This window comes from Bubalus bubalis, chromosome 5 (genome assembly GCF_019923935.1).
Source record: "Bubalus bubalis isolate 160015118507 breed Murrah chromosome 5, NDDB_SH_1, whole genome shotgun sequence".
NCBI classification, from domain to species: domain Eukaryota; kingdom Metazoa; phylum Chordata; class Mammalia; order Artiodactyla; family Bovidae; genus Bubalus; species Bubalus bubalis.
Window position 1 is genome coordinate 119,133,867 of NC_059161.1, and position 20,178 is coordinate 119,154,044.

At 44.2% G+C, this 20,178-nt stretch overlaps 1 pseudogene; it reads right to left on the reverse strand.

Moving 5' to 3' along the window:
• Positions 1-1,009: 1,009 nt before the first annotated feature.
• On the reverse strand, positions 1,010-9,974 carry LOC102390076 (annotated as a pseudogene).
• Positions 9,975-20,178: the final 10,204 nt, after the last annotated feature.

Consider the following 20,178-nt stretch of genomic DNA (forward strand, 5'->3'; position numbering starts at 1 on the left):
TCTGGGCCCTGGAGGAGGGGGATGGCTCAGGGATCCACTAGGGCCACCACTTACCAAGTAGGACTGAAAAGGACAGAGCAGGCATAATTGGCAGAGAGCTGAGGACTGGGTGTGGGAACAAGAGGGAACCAGTTCTGCATGAAGTACCTTACCCAAAAACCCCTGGAGGAGAAGCCCAGTGATAAGATCATCTGAGATGGGACAAAGAGAGTCTATTTCATTATCCCTTATAATTCCTCTGAAAGAGGAGGTGGTGGAGTTGGTGGGTCATCACAAACTCTTCCATGGCCTAGACCATCTGTCAGTCGCTATCCTTGGGGCTGCCTCTCCCCAGCTTCAGTCATGTAATTCTGGAGGAAATTGACAATCATGTGTTCTGAGGGTTCAGGGCCAAAGAGGATGTAAAGCCATTCATAAGACCCCATTTCCCTGCCAGGATGGCTGATCTAGGGCTGTACATGTGATCTGAGGTGGGTCATTCAGAGAACACCCTTGAATTCTGATGTCTGCAATCTTCTTTCCTTACTAGGTGATGCCTTTGGGATTTAAAACCCTAGGGCAGCTTGAACTCCTTGACGGTGTAGAAGCCTTAAGGAAAATAGTTGCCAGGCTAAGACCATCAAAGTAGACTGAAGGGAAAGAGCGAAGGTGAGAGAAAATTGATGACTTCGGATTTCTTGGGTCCAGTCACTGAGATCTTTGTATTTGCTCTGATTCTTGTTTCCTGGATTCCCAGAATTGTTTCAATGAGTCTCCGTTTTCCTTGAAGCCAGTTGGAGTAGGGCTTCTCTCAATTTTGATTCAGACTGGGTTTTAGATCCTTCACTCCCACTCACAGAGGCAACAATTTGTTTCAGCACCATTAAGAGTGAAACCCTTTCTTCTTTCCTGAGAATATGGTGTACAGACCACTAAATACAGTTTACCAGCATCCTGGTCAGGAGTGCCCAAAGTGTGAGTGAGTGTGTCTTCGGAGCGGCCTTACTGATTCCTGAACCACTCCAAGCATTTACACTGCCTGTGCCAGGCCAATACTGTCATTTCCTCGATCAAAGACTGAGAAATAGAGCCTCAGGAAGACGTCACCCAGGATCCAGGTCTCTGTAGATGAACTCACTTTGTTTTCTCAAAAGGTGGTATAGCAGTGGCCTCTAGAATCCTGAGGGAGTCAGACACCCTCACGAGTCAGCATGAGCCCTTACCAGTGACTCCCCCCAGTATCCAGACCCAGCACAATTCTTTGTTTTATTTCCCTCTTTTGGTAAGTATCAAGGGGTTTTCTCTGCAGCAGGTGATGTGAGAGTTATTCCAAAACCAAAGAGGGCCAAGACATGAGGTTGCCATGAGGAAGCGTGTGGTGAGTGGAGGACTGGGAGTTGGGGAAACAGAGGAATGAAAAACAACAAAGTCCTACTGTAGAGCGTAAGGTACTATATTTCATATTCAGTGATAAATCACATGAAAAAGAATAAGAAAAAATATATTTTTATGTGTATAACTGAGTCACATTGTTGTGCAGCAGAACTTAACATAACACTGAAGATTAGCCACACTTCAATATAATTTTTTAGAAAAGAACAAGTGTGTCCATAGTTCCCCTCAATCTCTGTGTCTTTTCTTCTGACTCCTGCTCCTTGTTTTCTCTGCAGAGAATGCTGGTTCACCTCCTGCACCCCCACAATACAAACTTTATTTAAAAACTTTTTTTTCTTGTATTGGAGTATTGCTGATTAACAATATTCTGAGTTTCAGGTGGACGTAAAGGGACTCAGCCATATGTATCCAGGTATCCTGGTTCCAAGGACACCCCTCCCATCCAGGCTGTCATATAACTGAGGGGAGTTTCCTGTGCTACAAAGTAACTCGTTCTTGGTTATCCCTCTTAAATAGAGCTGTGCCCACAACACATTCTTGAAGACTTAACTCAGGAAATCTGTGAAGCCTCCTTTGGCCCACACTCACCCTCTTTGGCCACTCCAGGCTTGGTTGGGTAAAGTACTCTGGTTCCCCATCCCCACTGGTCAGACCATAGCCCTCATCACCCCTCAAAAGTCCCCAGTGCCCAAGTGCAGACCACTTTGAGATGACATTTGCATGGAATCCAGTGTAGTTTTGTCTAGAACCAAGTAATCTTCCAGATGGCTCAAGAATTTGTGCTTTTAGAATTCCTGAAATTCCCTCTCTTCTTCAAAGCCTTCTTTGAGCCCATCAGCCTGCCCTGAACTCTCATAGGGAGCTGACATGAAGCCTCCACCCTGTGCCAGGGCTGAGCAGTCACTGTGCACCCTTTATTCAACTTAGGATCCAACCTCCCCACAGAGGGGTTGGGTACATCAACTCACAAAGGAGGCACCTGGCCAGAGCAAGGGGAAGATGCAGCCGAGAACAAGGCTGACCATGTAATTTATCATCCAAAACAGGAAATCTTTGAGAAGGGAACAGAGACTATTAACTTATGCGGGGACATCACACTGGGACTGTCCCCAGCCATTCTCCTTGTAACATGGCCTATTTGAGGGACTGCTAGAGCTGAATTTCATGTTCATGTACCTAAGGGTTCAGATTGAATTGAAGCTCTTTGAGGACGGAGGACCTTAGTGTTCACCTCTCCCTGGCTCCCAACATGCCATGAGGTGTGGCCTCTCCACGTATTTCAGGAAGATCCGTGTTCCACACGGCACTTTACTCTCAAGTGTTTGGTTTTGTGGAAGGCACTGGCCCAGCCACAGGGCTCAGCAGCATCTGCAATGGTGTGACATGGCCTCTAGAGGGCGCCCTCCTCCCAGCAGCAGACCAAGGGTTCCTGCAAGCTCCAGTTTGAGAACCACCCCTCAGTATTGTCCCCTCACCTTGAGGATGTAGGCTTGAGCTGGCACTGGGTAGTTGATGCCATTGATGGTGAAGATAATAGAGGGCAGAGTATTGACTGCAGAACATGAAACATAGTGCTGTTAGAGAGAGAGGGTGAGAGGTTGGCCCTGGAGATCCTTGTTGTTTGTGGAGACTGGGAGTGATCCCGGGGCATGACCCTTCACCTTGGAACCCCGAGGCGTGGTGCCGATGAGCTTCTGTATGTTATCTACCAGTCTTCCTGGGCCTTGGATATGTGATGTCCCACTGTCCACAAGGGCATCACAACCATGAGAACAAGCAATAACCTCTCTCTTCATGGTGATGCTGAGAGACAATGGAAGAAAGCAGGCATCAAGGTCACTCTGAGTCTCCCCAGAGTTGTCCCCTTCTTGACTGTCTCATAAACAGCCCTTTGTCTCTTGCCCTCTTTTCCTTTGCTCTCGACACAGCACCTTTCCTGACATCCTTGAATGCAGTACTTGAATACACCAGGATATTTTGTACCATGACACAAGCTGGTCTTCCTTCCTAGAAGACTGCACTCCCCTTTGACTAGCAAATTTCTTCTCATCTTCCAGATTCCATCTTAATTGTATTGTTTTCGGGAAGTCTTTCCCCTGGTGCTTATCAGTCTCCTGTCTTGGTTACTCTCTGTAGATCCTAACTCATGACTGCTGCTGCTGCTGCTGCTAACTCACTTCAGTTGTGTGCAACTTTTGTGACCTCATAGAAGGCAGTCTACCAGGTTCCGCAGTCCCTGGAATTTTCCAGGCAAATTACTGGAATGGGTTGCCATTGCCTTCTCCTCCTCATGTCTAGCATGTACCAAAGTCACAATTCACTATGTCGGCGAGTCACTTCATATACATCTGCCTTCTTATTTGTGAGGGCGAGTTTTATTCTCCTTGCCTCCCTAAAGTGCCTGGCACGCAGTGGATGCCCAATGCTTGTCTGTTCAATGAGTGAATGAAGACTGAGAAAACAATAAGAAACCTCCAGAGAGCTGTATCTGGTGGGGAACAAATAACCGGTCACACACAGAGTGAAGATAGATTCCCAGGGGCAGCAAATTCTCATAGTAGGGGGAGAGAGGGGCTCCTCTGGGAGAGGGTGTCTCCCAGCACTGCTCCTACAACCAGCTCAGACCCTGAGACCCTGGCCAGGAAATACATGACTAGCCCACAGAAACTCCAAAGTCAGGTCAGCTTTTGTCTGAGGGTATCACACAGAATCCTATCAATTATGCCTCTTGTCCTCAGGTCACTCCTGGATCCCACCTTCCTGATTCTCTGTTATAGCCCCTGCCTCACTGTGTGCCTATGAACATGGGATGCTTTTTTTATTAGTTGCTTTCACATCTTAAGACTGCAGCCAACCTCTCTCCACTGCTGGGTAGCTGCTCCCTAAGGAGTCCAGTTTTACCCATTTGCTCAGAACATTCCCTGTTGTTAAACAGACATTTATCTGCAGTGAGAACTTCCAATGTCCTAGGTAGCCCTGGACTGTTGGTCATCTTATCATAACTCTGTCCAGGCTGGTGAAATTCTCCCTGATCCTCTGTTCACCACACTATAGAGTCCTCTAACCATGCTCCCCACCTCAAAGAGCAGTGGGTGCAGCCCTCTCCCAGCCACACAGACCTCTCTGGACCCTTTTAGGACCCTGGTCAGAGCCTTGCTCAGAAGGCCTGGGGATTATGAACCCATGAGTTGTTTGTGTATTTATGTGCTTGTGTATTTGTTTGTATGTGTGTTTCTATCTGTCTCTGGGTGTGCTTGTTTGTCTCTGACTGGCTATGCATATTTTTATATGTCTCTGTGTAGGTTTATATGTGTCTGCTCGTGTGTTTCCAAGTGTCTATGTGTCTGTCTGTGTCGTTGAAGGTGGTGTATATGTCTGTGTGACTGTGTGTCTAAGAATGTATTTGTGTGTGTCTGCCTCTGTCTATGTACAATAGTGGGAACATCACTGGGCTGACCCTCAGAGGGAGAGGCTTACCAGTCTATGTGTACAGTCCAGTCGCCCACTTGGACGAATGGTACCCAGTTGAGCTCTCCCTTGTAGTAGTGGTGGTCCACCCCACACTGCCTTCCCACTTGTCTCCGTAGAGAGAAGTGAGTGGGGGTTTCTTAGAAGACAGTAACAACAGCACTATCTGAGCGCTGTGCTTGTCCATCCATCAAGGCCCTAATAAGGTCCCCATGAACAGATGCAGTAATAGCATCTAGGAGAGATTGGGATCCAGAAAGAGGTCTGTTACTGTCTCATGAGTGACACAGAGGAGGTTAGAAGCTGAAACACTTGTCTGAGCTCCACCTACTATGTCTTCCGAAGATGCCCTGTACTTCCAGCGACCTGAGTGCTCAGACACCCTCAGAGGACAGGGTGCTGAAGTGTTTTGGCTTTTCCCTTGTCCACCTTATCATTTTTTCAGGAAAATCAAGGCCTGGGAGCTCTAAGGGTGTGGGTTCAGGTCACCCAGAGTTGACTCCACTGGCCTGTGGCCTCCATTGTCCAAAGGGCCCCACATTCAGAACAGACCCCACCTCCGCTCTCCCTGTCTTGAAATGCCTAATATTTCTTGAACAAGGGGTCCCACACGTTTGTGTCCTACAGTTTCATTTATCACTCGCTCCACAATTTGGGTAGCTGGTCCTGGGCTCCCAGTGGAATGCTAAAGAGGAAGGAAAGATATCCACCATCCTTCTTCTTCCTTCCTTATCAAATTCATAAGCTAATCATATTGCTTTTTCTTCCAATTTGTTTCCTGTTGCCTTCCATTAGCCTCCTTCATAACTCACCACCCTAGACCAAGTTACTGGTCTTGAGCCCAGGAGTAGGGTTGTGTTCCAATAAAATTCTATTTATAAAAGCCAGTGGTGAAGCCAGGTAGGGCCCTGGGGTCAGAGTTATCCTGGGCTATATTATCTCTCAGGATACTTCTTTATCAATTGTTCTATAATTTTCATGCAACTGAAAGTGTCTTACAGCTAAGTTGGAGAAAGGAATTGTCCATCTCAGACTTACTTGCTCAAGTAGAAGGCAAAAACAGGCTCAGAAATGGCCCCTTGATTCTTCAGCTTGTCAAAGAGGGGGATGGCTCTAGAGAAGGATATGCTGGGGTAGTTCAAGCCCAAGATGCCATCAAAAGTTCTACGCACAAACCCATATTCTGCCATGCTTAGACCTAACGTCTGGTCAGTACTTACAAGGTCCCCAATCTGTGGGAGAGAAGAGTGTTACCACTTACAGATACGTGAAGTGGGGCTAGGACTGGGCTGGGGTGCATTTCCATTAGATCCTCAGAGAAGAATTGAGGCTGGGCTCTGTCTTTGGTTGCCCACAGACGGTTAGAGCAAGGTGGAAGGGGAATTTGGGTTCCATTTGAGAGAGGCTGTGAATTTTAAAACATCTGTCCCTGTGAAAAACACGACCCGAGTGAGTCAAATTAGCCTCGTGGCTTCTGTACAGGTGGGGCAACCAAGAGTCAGGCCAGATCCCATTGGTGCCACCTTATGGACAAAACAATCAAGAACAAGATAGCCTTCTCTTTGGCATCACTGTGACCTAATGACAGGAATGGACTGCATTCTCTGTAGTGTACTGTGGAGTCTTCTGTCCGGTAAGACAGAAGCTGAAAACACAAGCTTGCTTACAGGGTTCTATGAAATTACTGCCTGGAGAATTCACTTTTGGGGATATGTGTATATTACTGTGAGTATGTATGAGAGAGAAAGAGAGAGAAGATTTGTATACTTAAGTATACAAATACTTAAGTATTTGGGGGGAGACAGCTCATAGGTTTACTAACTCTCAAGGGTCCTCTAGAGCGAGAACTCATTTATCAGGCCCCTTGACTTCTCAGGCCTCCAGTTTCCCACTCTGGATACCTGAAGCCCTTGACTGCCCCCAGGGTCCCCAGATCAGTATTATCCTGTCCCCAAACACCCCACAGCAACTTCAGTCCTGAAAAGCCAGCCTAACTCCACCTTTTACCAAATGTGTGCTCTCAGCAAGGCCCTTGCTGCCTGGAACTCAGTTTCCTCATATATTTCATGAGCTAATCAGAGTAACTGCTTTGTGGGTTTGTTGCAGAATTCACCAATTATAACCTGAAAGTGGCTAGAACAGTCTGTGAATATAAAAGTGGGTGCTTTTATCCCTTCTTCTCACTCCCAGTGAAATGAACCTTGAACTGCTCATGGGTAGAGAAGCTGCAAGTCCAAACCTCAAGCCACTTTCTGGGTTAGCTAATTTGTTTGCTCAATGGTCACCACGGACACTGCCACACCAGAGACACGAACCTGTGGATAAGATGGCCAATATCTATGGGAGTTAGGCTAGGAAGGGTCCTGTCAGATGGTCCTGCATCTGTTTTGTAAGCAGTGGTCACTCCATAGCCAGTCCTGACTCAGCAGCTGTTACACTGTTACCTGAACTGTGTCATGAACAACAACAACTTTCATTCTCCCAGATCCATAGGTGATCCTGAAGGTCTTATTGGTAAGCTGGAAGGTGGAAGACTGAAGATATCTGAACCTAACCTGTGTAGCTGCAGACACAAGAGATGAGCGTCATCAGGTGCCAAGGGTGGAGAACAGGTGGCAGGGCAAGTGAAGGATGGACCGGGTAGGGGGTGTCTGTACTCACAACAGGTTGAGCTGTTGCAAACGATGGAGGGCACCCACAAGTCAGATGAGGCTGTGTCAAAGACAATCTGGAATTCCTGAGGGGGTGTTCCAATGGTGATGCTACCCACATAGACCAACTAAAGGGAGAAGGAGGGAGTGAATTAGGGCAGAACTGACTACCCTCTATTCCCGCACTGATGCCTCCCTCTGGGTGTCACATATCTCTTGAGATCACTTTTTAACTACCGTTCAGCTCACAGACTTTGGTCATAGACGTATCTGCATTTGATATATTTTCCCTGTGCTTCATTGTATGCAGGATATTGACTGTATGACCAGGTGTTGAAGTGGTACCTCTTGCATAGGAATCCAGAGGCATAACCACTGGGCTCCCAGGACCGCTGGACACCCAGGGAAGTCCTGGTGCCTTCATTTGAGAAGCTCTGTAGGCTCTCCAAACCAAGCCTTAGCACCCCCTTCTCCAGGAGGTCCTTCTTGATCAACCCCAGCCACTCGCTCTAAACTCAGATCATATCCAATCAACACCACACAGGTGACCCTTTCATTTGACATGTATTTACTCTTTGCCTATCTCTCAGGCTGGCATGGGCATTCTTGAAGACAAAATAAGCCCTTTTCTCATCTAAAAAAAGTAAGCACTGTGTTAGAGTCTTATGGCCATGCATGGAATACAGGTTCAGTAACTTTTTTCTGCTGTCATTCTTACATCTGAGAAAATTGAATTCCTCTACCTGGGGATTCACAATTGCTTTGCAGTTGGTTCTACCTTTTTATCAGTGATGGTGCATTCTTCATCTGTAACTGAGGTGCTCACTTAGTTCAGAAGGAACAATCACCCTAAAACTAATGACACATGTTTGACACAGAAATGGATATTTACCTGACACCTGGTAATTGCCAGCCCAGTCACAAAGACCAACAGTTGAGGATGAGAGTGCCTTCCCCTCTGGATGGGGTCCCTGTTTTCCAGTGTCTCGGCCTCCTGCAGGAACCCCAACCCCAACATCCCACCTGGCACCTCCAGATGAGCCGCATTCCAGACTAGAGCACCAGGGGGCGCTGTGGAGCACCATCCTCCCCAAATACTCACATCTCTGCTGTTTCTCAGTGGGTGAATAGTCAGGTTTGAGCCACACACACACACAAAATCTGGGACCGTCTGTAAGGATGCTCCTTCAAGAAATTGTTCGGCATGTTTTTTCCACTGAGGGTTTTTCTCATGGTCTTCACTCTCCTTAGAGGTATTCTTTCATTGAGCATTTGACGAAGAAAACAAAGAAGATGCTACAATTAGCTATCAGTGTTAAGGTATAACTGTCATTGTAATGGCCCTGTGTGTTTTCTAATCATTTTAATGAAGCAGATTATTATTAGAATTTTATGCATATACCATGGCAAAGATATAGATTTGAATACAGGTTCTTTTCTGCCATCTTGGGTAAGCCATATGAACATGTGGTGTCTCAGTATCCCCTTTGGTAAAATGGTGGAATGTAACAATACAAACCCTCAAAATAGAATATCTTGGGGATAAGTGAAGTGATGGATATAAGGCACCTGATAAATAAGAAGTCTCAGCAATGACAGCCATTAGCATTGCTGTTGCCATCCCACTCATTCCTTCTCAAAGAACCTCAAGGAAGGAGGTAGAAGGGGGACTCTTATCCTCTTTTACAAGGGAGAAAATTGAAATGCAAGAGGTTTCTGAGTTGGCTGTGGTCACATTGATTTTAAGATATAAAACAGTGTATATAAAACAGTGTATCTTTCTCTAAGCTGAAAGAGAAGAGAGAGTTGAAAGAAGAATCCAAGATATAGGGAACAAGTACAGGAAATTCAGAGGCTTGACAAGGAAGTAAGAGTCAAATGAAAAATTAAAATCAAACAACACAAAGAGAAATAGACTCTCAGTGACTTCCAAAGAGATGGAGAAATAAATGACAGTGATACAGAGATGTAGACATAGGCATATACACACTGAAATAGACAGGGAAAAAAGAGGACATGTTGATCAAAATGTAGAAAAGTGCTATTCTACAAGACCACATCAACATCTGCATAGACTGTACACTGAACAGCTGCAAGGAGTTGCATTTTGAATAGGTCATGACATGACTGGACCCCAAGATTTGTGCAATCAAATCTACACCAAAACCTTGGGATCCGCAGTTCCTATAGCAAGTTACATATCAATAAGAAAGAGTTGAACCTTAAGACTCAGGGAAATACTCCATTCCCTTCTAAACATGATGGGTGGAAGAATAATCAGATGAAAAGAAAAATCCAAGAAAGGAATATGATGTGACATACAGTCCCCACACTTACTTGACTATGCACTCTGAGAAGGCCACCAGACCGAGGAGCACAAGCCATTTCATGTTTCTTTCCTGGCTTCAAGTACTCTGGGAAGTTTTGGTTCTTAGCATGTAGTGGTGACCGGGAGCCCCTAGTTATGTATGCTCTGACCTATCCTAGTTTTCCCCTTCAGGCCACTAAAAGATCTGAAAAAAAACACCAAGGTCTCGATAAAGTCTTTACCTTCATCAGTGTCCTTGATGAATGGACTTTGAAGCTTTTCAGAATACACAGAATTGAACTGTAATCTCTTCCTTGAATCTTGGCTGAAAATCAAACTGATCTGCATGGACATCTAAGAAGACCAAGAATCTTGCCCAGTTGGAGAAATAACTGCTAAGAACATCATGAAAATGGATACTGAGGGCCATGCTCGACACGCGTGGTTTCATGTCATCTTCCGAGCCACCTCATGAGATATGCATTGCTGTCTTCATTGGCGAGAACGTTGCTAGGATGATAAGTTTTCAAATGGCAAAGTGAAGACTTAAGGGACAGCCCAGGGACATACTACTGGCTTTAGGTAGTGGGTCTAATGGCAGACATCAGGGACACCTATGATGCCAGGCCGCATCAAAGATTTAGGGCAGAGCAGTACTTCAATTGTATGGTTTCAGTATTGGAAGAAATGTCATATGTATCCACAAGTGTTTTATGTCATCCAACAACTGTACAAGGAAGAACTGTGTGCTAGGTTCTGGGTTAAAGGCTTCAAAGTCAAAGCTGATCAAGACAAAAGTAGTCTTAATCTTAAGAGATCTAGAAGTCTCGTTCTCATGAACTCATGACCCCAGAAGTCAGGAGATATGATACAAGGACTAAGTGGCCATGTTGGAATCTGGGCAGCACAGGCCTTACCACTGGGAGCAGCCTTTCCTCCACTTCACCCATGCTGGAAAGCAGGCAAGTTGACCATGTTTTCAAGAGAATCAGAAGTTTGTATATTTATGTACAATCTACTGATTTTAATGGTAGCAATTAATTTTATTTTCCTGAAAAAAAAAAAAGTGGGAACAAAATCTCCACAGCGATGTGCTGGAATCAGCCTTCAGTCTCTGCAGTTTTTTGTTTCTTGCCTATAATTGGGAGTGCAGTGGGGACAGAGGAATTTAATTCATGTTGGTTGATTTTAAAAGAGACTGAATGCATACTAAGCATGTTGACTCATTGGAAAAACCCTGATATTAGTAAAGATTGAAGGCAAGAGGAGAAGCAGAAGACAGAGGATGAGATGGCTGAATAGCATCACCAAGTCAATGGACATGAGCTTGAGAAAGCTCTGGGAGTTGGTTATGGATTAGGAAGTCTGGCATCCTGCAGTCTATGGTGTTGCAAAGAGATGGACACAACTGCAGGACTCTACTGAACTAAACAAATTGAGAACAAAAACTAATAAATCTAATTGCATCAAGTTGTTGACTAGCTACCTATAACAACACATTACTTAAGTGGCTTTAAAATTCAGACTTATGACTCTACATTCAGAGTGAAATATCTTCTAAGGAAAAACAAAAGTCCTGCCCATCAAAACAAAACCAAAGAATACCAAAAGGAAAAAAGGAAAGAAATCTGATACTATATTCAACAACCTTAGTTCAGTTCAGTTGCTCAGTCATGTTCAACTCTTTGTGAGCCCATGAACGTCAGCACGCAAGGCCTCCTTGTCCATCACCAACTCCCGGAGTCCACACATATTCATGTCCATTGAGTTGGTGATGGCATCCAACCATCTCTTTCTCTAACATCCCCTTCTCCTCCTGCCCTCAATCTTTCCCAACATCAGGGCCTTTTCAAATGACTCAGCTCTTTGTATCAGGTGGCTAAGTATTGGAGTTTCAGCTTCAGCATCAGTCCTTCCAGTGAACATTCAGGACTCATTTCCTTTAGGATGGACTGGTTGCATCTCCTTGCAGCCCAAGGGATATTCAAGAGTCTTTTCCAACACCACTGTTCAAAAGCATCAATTCTTCGGGGCTCAGCTTTCTTTATAGTCCAACTCTCACATCCATACATGACCACTGGAAAAACCATAGCCTTGACTACACGGACCTTTGTTGACATAGTAACGTCTCTGCTTTTCAATATGCTGTCTAGATTGGTCTCACCTTTCCTTCCAAGGTGTAAGCGCCTTTTAATTTCATGGCTGCAATCACCATCTGCAGTGATTTTGGAGCCCAGAAAAATAAGGTCAACCACCATCTCCACTGTTTCCCTATCTATTGGCCATGAAGTGTTGGGACTGGATGCCATGATTTTAGTTTTCTAAATGTTGACCTTTAAGCCAACTTTTAACTCTCCTCTTTCACCTTCACCAAGAGGTACTTTATTATTCTTCACTTTCTGCAATAGGGTGGTGTCATGTGCATATCTGAGGCTATTGATATTTCTCCCAGCAATCTTGATTCCAGCCTGTGCTTCCTCCAGCCCAGCGTTTTCATGATGTACTCTGCATATAAGTTAAATAAGCAGGGTGACAATATACAGCCTTGGCATGTTCCTTTCCTGTTTGGAACCAGTCTGTTGTTCCATGTCCAGTCCTAACTGGTGCTTCTTGACCTGCATACAGGTTTCTCAAGAGGCAATTCAGGTGGTCTGGTATTCCCATCTCTTTTAGAATTTTCCACATCTTACTGTGATCCACACAGTCAAAGGCTTTGGCATAGTCAGTAAAGCAGAAGTAGGTGTTTTACTGGAATATCTTGCTTTTTTGATAATCCATCAGATGTCGACAATACGATTTCTGGTTCCTCTGCCTTTTCTATAGCCAGCTTGATCATCTGAAAGTTCATGGTTCACGTATTTCTAAAGCCTGGCTTGGAGAATTTTAAGCGTTACTTTACTAGCATGTGAGATGAGTGCAATTGTGGGGTAGTTTGAGCATTCTTTGGCACTGCCTTTCTTTGGGATTGCAATGAAAACTGACCTTGTGGCCAGTTTTCCATGCTGTGGCCACTGCTGAGTTTTTCAAATTTGCTGGCGTTTTGAGTGCAGCACTTTCACAGCATCACCTTTCAGGATTTGAAATAGCTCAACTGGAATTCCATCACCTTCACTAGCTTTGTTCGTAGTGATGCTTCCTAAGGCCCATTTGACTTCACATTCCAGCATGTTTGGCTCTAGGTGAGTAATCACACCATCGTGATTATCTGTCTCATGAAGATCTTTTTTGTACAGTTCCTCTGTGTATTCTTGCCACCTCTTCTTAATGTCTTCTGCTTCTGTTAGGCCCATGCCATTTATATTCTTTATTGAGCTCATCTTTGCATCAAATATTCCCTTGGTATCTCTACTTTTCTTGAAGAGATCTCTATTCTTTCCCATTCTATTGTTCTTCCTCTATTTCTTTGCATTGATCACTGAGGAAGGCTTTCTTATCTCTCCTTGCTATTCTTTGGAACTCTGCACGCAAATGGGTATATCTTTGTTTTTCTCCTTTGCTTTTTGCTTCCCTTCTTTTCAAAGCTATCTCAGCCCTCCTCAGACAGCCATTTGGCTTTTTTTGCATTTCTTTTTCTAGGGGATGGTCTTGATTCCTGTCTCCTGTACAATGTCATGAACCTCTGTCCATCGTTCATCAGGCACTCTGTCTATTAGATCTAGTCCCATAAATCTATTTCTCACTTCCATTGTATAGTCCTAAGGGATTGATTTAGGTCATACCTGAATGGTCTAGTGCTTTTTGCTACTTTCTTCTATTTCTATCTGAATTTGGCAATAAGGAGTTCATGATCTGAGCCACCATCAGCTCCCAGTCTTATTTTTGCTGACTGTACAGAGCTTCTCCATCTTTGACTGCAAAGAATATAATCAGTCTGATTTTGGTGCCAGCCATCTGGTGATGTCCATGTGTAGAGTCTTCTCTTGGATTTTTGGAAGGTGTTTGCTATGCCCAGTGCATTCTCTTGGCAGAATGCCTTTACACTGCTTCATTCTGTATTCCAAGGCCAATTTGCATGTTACTCCTCGTGTTTCTTGATTCTTACTTTTGCATTCCAGTCCCCTACAATGAAAATGACATATTTTTGGGGTGTTAGTTCTAGAAGGTCTTGTAGGTTTTCACAGAACTGTTGAATTTCAGCTTCTTCAGCATTATTGATCAGGGCATAGACTTGCTTTACCATGGTATTGAATGGGTTGCCTTGGAAACAAACAGAGATGATACTGTCATTTTTGAGATTGCATCCAAGTACTGCATTTCAGGCTCTTTTGTTGACTATGATGTCTACTCCATTTCTTTTAAGGGATTTCTGCCCACAGTAGTAGATATAATGGTCATCTGAGTTAAATTCACCCATTCCAGTCCATCTTAGTTTGCTGATTCCTAGAATGTCTATGTTCACTCTTGTCATCTCCTGTTTGACCACTTCCAATTTGTCTTGATTCATGGACCTAACAATCCAGGTTCATATGCAATATTGCTCTCTACAGCATCGAATCTTGCTTCTATCACAAGTCCCACCCACAACTGTGTGTTGTTTTGCTTTGGCTCCATCCATTCATTCTTTCTAGAGTTATTTCTCCACTGATCTCCAGTAGCATATTGGGCACCTATCGACCTGGGGAGTTCATTTTTCAGTGTCCTATCTTTTTGCTTAGCACACTTTTCATGGGGTTCTCAAGGCAAGAATACAGAAATGATTTGCCATTCCCTTCTCCAATGGACCACATACTGTCAGACCTCTCCACCATGACCCGTCCATCTAGGGTGGCCCCAAACAGCATGGCTTAGTTTAATTGAGTTAGACAAGGTTGTGGTCTGTGTGACAGATAGGCTAGTTGTCTGTGAATGTGGTTTCAGTCTGTCTGCCATCTGATGCCCTCTCTCAGAGCCTACCATCTTACTTAGGTTTCTCTTACCTTGGACTTGGGGTATCTCTTCACTGCTTCTTCAGCAAAGCACAGCCGCTGCTCCTTACCTTGGAAGTAGTGTAGCTCCTCTCGGCTGCCACCCCTGATTTGGTCATGGGGTAGTTCCTCTCAGTCACACTTCTGGGCTACCATTGCAGCTGCCATTCATCTGCACCGCAATTGCAGCTGAGGTGAGCAATAATTCAACAACTTATTGTTCCTCATAATGTTTCTGTTATTGTGACAGAATCGTATGTATGTTAACAGGTAAAAGCAAGATGATAATTAAAACTAATGTTTTGAAGTAAGCCTTTCAGTGGCTAGAAAAATAGGTTCACACATAACATATACAAGTTTAATTCAAACCCTGTCCTATTAAATCTTGAGCTGAAAGCATAAGTTTGTAACAACTAATTATATTTCTTTTTATTTTAATTTTAATGAAAATGTGTACTTCCTCCTGCAACCACTGTAAAGCCTAGAAGCAGTGAGAACTTGATGACAGTGACTATTCTGAGGTCTAACATGTAGCTTCTAAATACATTTCCCATCAGATGATCTTAAAGAGATGGCTGATTTCAGGACTGGGTAGAGAAATGAACAAAATAATCTTAGGAATCATGAAGGACCAGAAAAGTGAGGGACTTCAAAGACCACTGGGGACTGGACAGAATGTTTAGGAATCCAAATGAAAAGGCCAAACATCTACCAGTTTGTTGGGCAGAATGATGTTTCTGCTTTTCAACACACTGTTTATCTTTCTCATAGCTTTCCTGCCAAGAGGCTAATGTCTTCTTATTTCATGGCTGTAGGCACCATCCACAGAGGTTTTAGAAGCTAAGATGAAGAAATAGGTCATTGCTTCCACATTTTTTCCTTCTATGAAGGATGGGACTGGATCCCATGATTTTAGTTTTTTAATATTGAATTTTAAGCTGGCTGAATGTGTCCAAATGTTAATAGGCAACATCTAATTTGTCACTGTGATAGACTGCTAGGAAAACAACTCAACATTCTGAGCACTGACAGGAAAATAATCATCAATATTTAAGCTATTTTTGTTTCTATTAACCATAGGTTATGTAACTACAAACAGTTCCAGGAAAACAAGCTAGACTCTCCCTTCTGGGGGTGATGAGAGTGTGATGGGGAGCAGCTATAATACATATGAACCACCCTGCTTCCTCCGTTTCTGAACAAATAAATGACATCAAAATTGGGAGAGGAACAGTAATTTTGTCTTAAAGGAGAACAACCAAGTGCAACATATGACTACATTCTTTCAATAAACTGCGAAAAGACATCTGCTTTTTGAGAATCAGGGAAATTTGCACATGGACTGGATATAAAATGTTCATTTTATGGGGAACAAAAGAGCATTTTTTTCATATCCTATCATTCTACCACAAATACTCATTGTGTACATTTGGTGAAATGTTCATCTTGTCCCTAAAATATTTAAGGGAAAATGAATTAGTCTTCACAGAGAGAATAAAATGATGGTCTGTCTTGATGTAAAAACAGACAGCTGCTATGCTATGCATAGCTGCTATGGATTGAACTGTATCCACCCTTGACTTCCAATGTGATGGTATTAGGAAGTAGGGCCTTTGGGAGGTACCTAGGTTGACATGGGGTTTTGATGGTGGTCCCTCATGATGGGATTAGCCTCTCCTTCTTTTTCTCTCTTATTCTCCCTCTTCTTCCTTCCCTTCTGCCACCACATGTGAGAACATAGCAAGAAGAGAAAGACTGATGCAAGTCAAGAATGTCTTCACTGGGAATTCAATTGGTCACCACCTTGATGTTGCATAGTCTCCAGTTTATGACAACAGGTGGGACTACGAGGTTATTTTTGTAGTTATTGTTGCCAAATGATGAAATATAGGGTTCATGACACTCTTCTTTCTTATATTTGTTTTGTTTGAATTTTTTTTCAGTAAGAGGTTTATGGAAAGTCCATTTTGAAAGTTCTGTCTTAGTGATACCCTGAGGAGTCTAAGAATACAGATTTAGGCAGGTTCCAAATGAATGAGTGGTTGGAGGACCACATGATCCTTACTCCAATTCATCTCTTGGCATCTGAAAACTGTCCCCCACAGCTGACACCCTTACCACCCCCTTCCCCAATCTGCATCTCCATTCCTCTCCTAAGCTCAGCCATCTAGCTGAAGATGTTGATGACTCAGGACAGGGTCTGGAAGCAGAAGGAATGCGGACATTTTTAGAAAGAATGAACTGGGAAGACCCATCTTGGTTTTCCCTTCTTTAGTGCGATCTACAGGTGAGGGATTGGGCCTGGGTAGGAAGGGAGCCACAAGTGGGACTGCCTAGATATCTACAATTCAAGGGCAGAGGAATTCAGAACCCAGTAACCAGGAGGTGGGCAGTGTGCACATGACCCAGGAGGGAAGGAAGAAGCAATGAGAAAATAATAGTGCCTACCAGAGGGCCAGACCTTCTTGAGTCTTCCAGTTAAACTTGGAGGTCACACCCTTCCTGCTGGAATTCCTGCTCCAGATGTGGAGGGGAGAGAGTGGTACTCACTCCTACTGAGTCAAAGAGAGAGGGAGAGAGTCCCCCAGAGGCCCTTTGATTCCACTCTAACTGTGGGTATCATCCCAAGCCAGAGACCAAAAGGCAGGTCATCCAAAAGATGACCTGTTTTAATTGGTATTTAAAATATACAAAACTTGTCTAAGAGTCCTGGCATAATTAGTTCCCAGAGTTGTTTTTTTTTTTTTTTTTTTTTTTGAGAGATGATTCATCAGCCTAACTTGGGTTTCTGCTGAGGAATCTACATGCTTCCCCATTGATAACTTCTGACTTATAACCACCTGATCTCATCTCACAGAACCCAAATAATGGTAAGTTCCAATGGGAAAGACCTCTAAGGTACTCTATGGCAAAGCAGCTGTGTGCCAAGTGGTCTACCACTCTCAGTCCTGAGACCAGGACCCATGAACATCACCAGACAATTACATCCCCCTGCCTACCAGAGGCAACCTCATCATCCTCAGCAACAGCCACGTCTGAGCCACTTGTCCACTGATTGACATTGAGCCTCATTCTGGGACAAGATTTTCTGGAGCATGTGCAGTCTCCCTTATCAAAAAATGGGAAACTGAACCCTGGAGTGTATGACTCACCTTAAGGCTGCAGGTAAGTGAGTGAAGACTTGGGACGCAGGAACTCTGGTTCCCAGGCTAGGAGGCTTCCAGGTAGGGAAAGATGAGAGAAAACTCCATTGCATTCACTGCTGGGTAGTTCTCATTATCTGCAAGCACCAGAGTGGAAGTTTCTTTCACGTTGCCCCTCAAGTCTGGTTCTGACTTTTATGAGCATACCTGCCTCCATGTAGCAGCAGGAATGCAATATTCAGGGCTGTTTCTTCTGGGTTCCAGGCACAGTGGGAGAGCCCCAGCTGTAGCGACCCTAGGAGGCCATCATGCAGGTGGTGACTGACTCACTCCCAACTCATATCCCCAGAGCTTCCAATCCTCATTCAGACAACACAGACCTTTGGGTGACTGGGTAACATGAACCTGCATTCACAGCAAGAACAATTCTCATCTCAGCCTTCTGGCAACTTAGATATGTGCCTTATGTTTCCTCAGGGAACCACTGGCTGAATGAGGTCGGGGTCTGAGACTAGCCTGGACGCAGGGGATGTGTTCCCACTCTGATGCTCCAAATAGGCCTTGGAGATTCAAAGGCCTTGAGAGAATTTCAATCACCCTTATATCTTGTAGGGACTTTGCTTTATGAATCTGGTTGGAGAAAAAGGACAGAAACAAGGCTGAACATTTCTGGGTCCCAGCTGACTGTGATTAGAGTTCCAGTCACCAGGCTTTACAGTCAGGTGCTGAAGTAATTCACAAGCCACCTTTGAAGAAGCAAAAGAGGAAAGAGTTTTGGGCAGAGAGCAGGGTGGTCAAAGGGCAGTGGGAATCACACGGGGCAAGATGAAACAAGAGTCATTGCTTGTTTCTTTGCTCTATCAGTTCCTTGGTGTTTCTATTTCTGAATACAAGTACATGGAGATAGAGCATTGTTGGTGCCCCTGGCACCTGATGCTCCTGGTGATAACCAGTTTGTGGTCAAGTCCCTGATTCCAAGCATATTAAGCCTCGTGATAACCCCAGGTTCTCCCTTCTTGGGAAGGCTGACATGGCTCATTGCTGCTAACTCACAATTTAAGCATGGGATGAGGTCATGGTGGTTGGCCTGTGGGTCAAGTTCCAAGCATGGAAGGAAGACTGGCAGTGGAAGGGTAGCCATTTATTAAACTTGTTTACCTTGGTCCTTAGCACAGCCGACTTCCCTTATCTAGAATGTTTTTCTCCCAGATTTTTACATAGCCAGGTCCTTCTCCACACTCAGCATCATCTCAAATGAGTCTCTCTCAGGCTTGCTTTCCCTGGCCACTCCACTCTCACAAGCACAGACCCTGATCCAAAATTTGCCTAGACACTTCCCTCCATCAAAACAATAATTATAGTTACAAATGTGGAAAGGTGTGAGAGGGATAAATTGAGAGTTTGAGATTAATATATGTATACTACTTTATTTAATAGATAATCAACTGTACAGCACAAGAATTCTGCTCAATAGTTTGTAATATACTGTATGGGAAAAGAATCTAAGAAACAATGGATACATGTGTATGTATAGGGAAATTAATTTCCCATACAACTAATATTAATACAATGCTGCAAATCAACTACACTCCTATATAAATTAAAACCTGAATTAAAAAAAATGCTTACATGTAGAGACCCATGGAGTTCTTTAGACTCACAGGATTTCAGATATGATGTTGGAGATGGCAGACTGGTTGCAGAAATCTAGACATTATCTGAGGTTGCATTTTCCTGATTGTGGTGTCTTTTGCTTCTAGTGTCACCTTTGATTTGTCTTTGGAGGATCTAATACAAGGGCTTGGAGACACCAGCTGGGTGTTAGTTGAAGGATGACAGGGAAGCACTAGTGGGAGAGTGAAATCCCAGCTCCCTAGCCTTGGGTTGGGACATGTTTGAGGCACAACTTATATGCCAAGTTCCCTGTGAAACCAGGCTGTAGCTTCCCTCTCCATGACTTGCATGATATCAGACCCAGACTGGTTTCATCCTTTTTCATGTCCTGCTTCCCCTGAGACCTCACTGATTTCTCTGGGAGAATCTTTTTTTTTTTTTTTTTTTCTTTTGCCAGCACTAGGTCTTCATTGCAGAGAAGACAATGGCACCCTAATCCAGTACTCTTGCCTGGAAACTCCCATGAACGGAGGAGCCTGGAAGGCTGAAGTGCATGGGGTCGCTGAGGATCAGACACGACTGAGCGACTTCACTTTCACTTTTCACTTTCATGCATTGGAGAAGGAAATGGCAAACCACTCCATTGTTCTTGCCTGGAGAATCCCAGGGACGGGAAGCCTGGTGGACTGCCATCTATGGGGACTCACAGAGTCAGA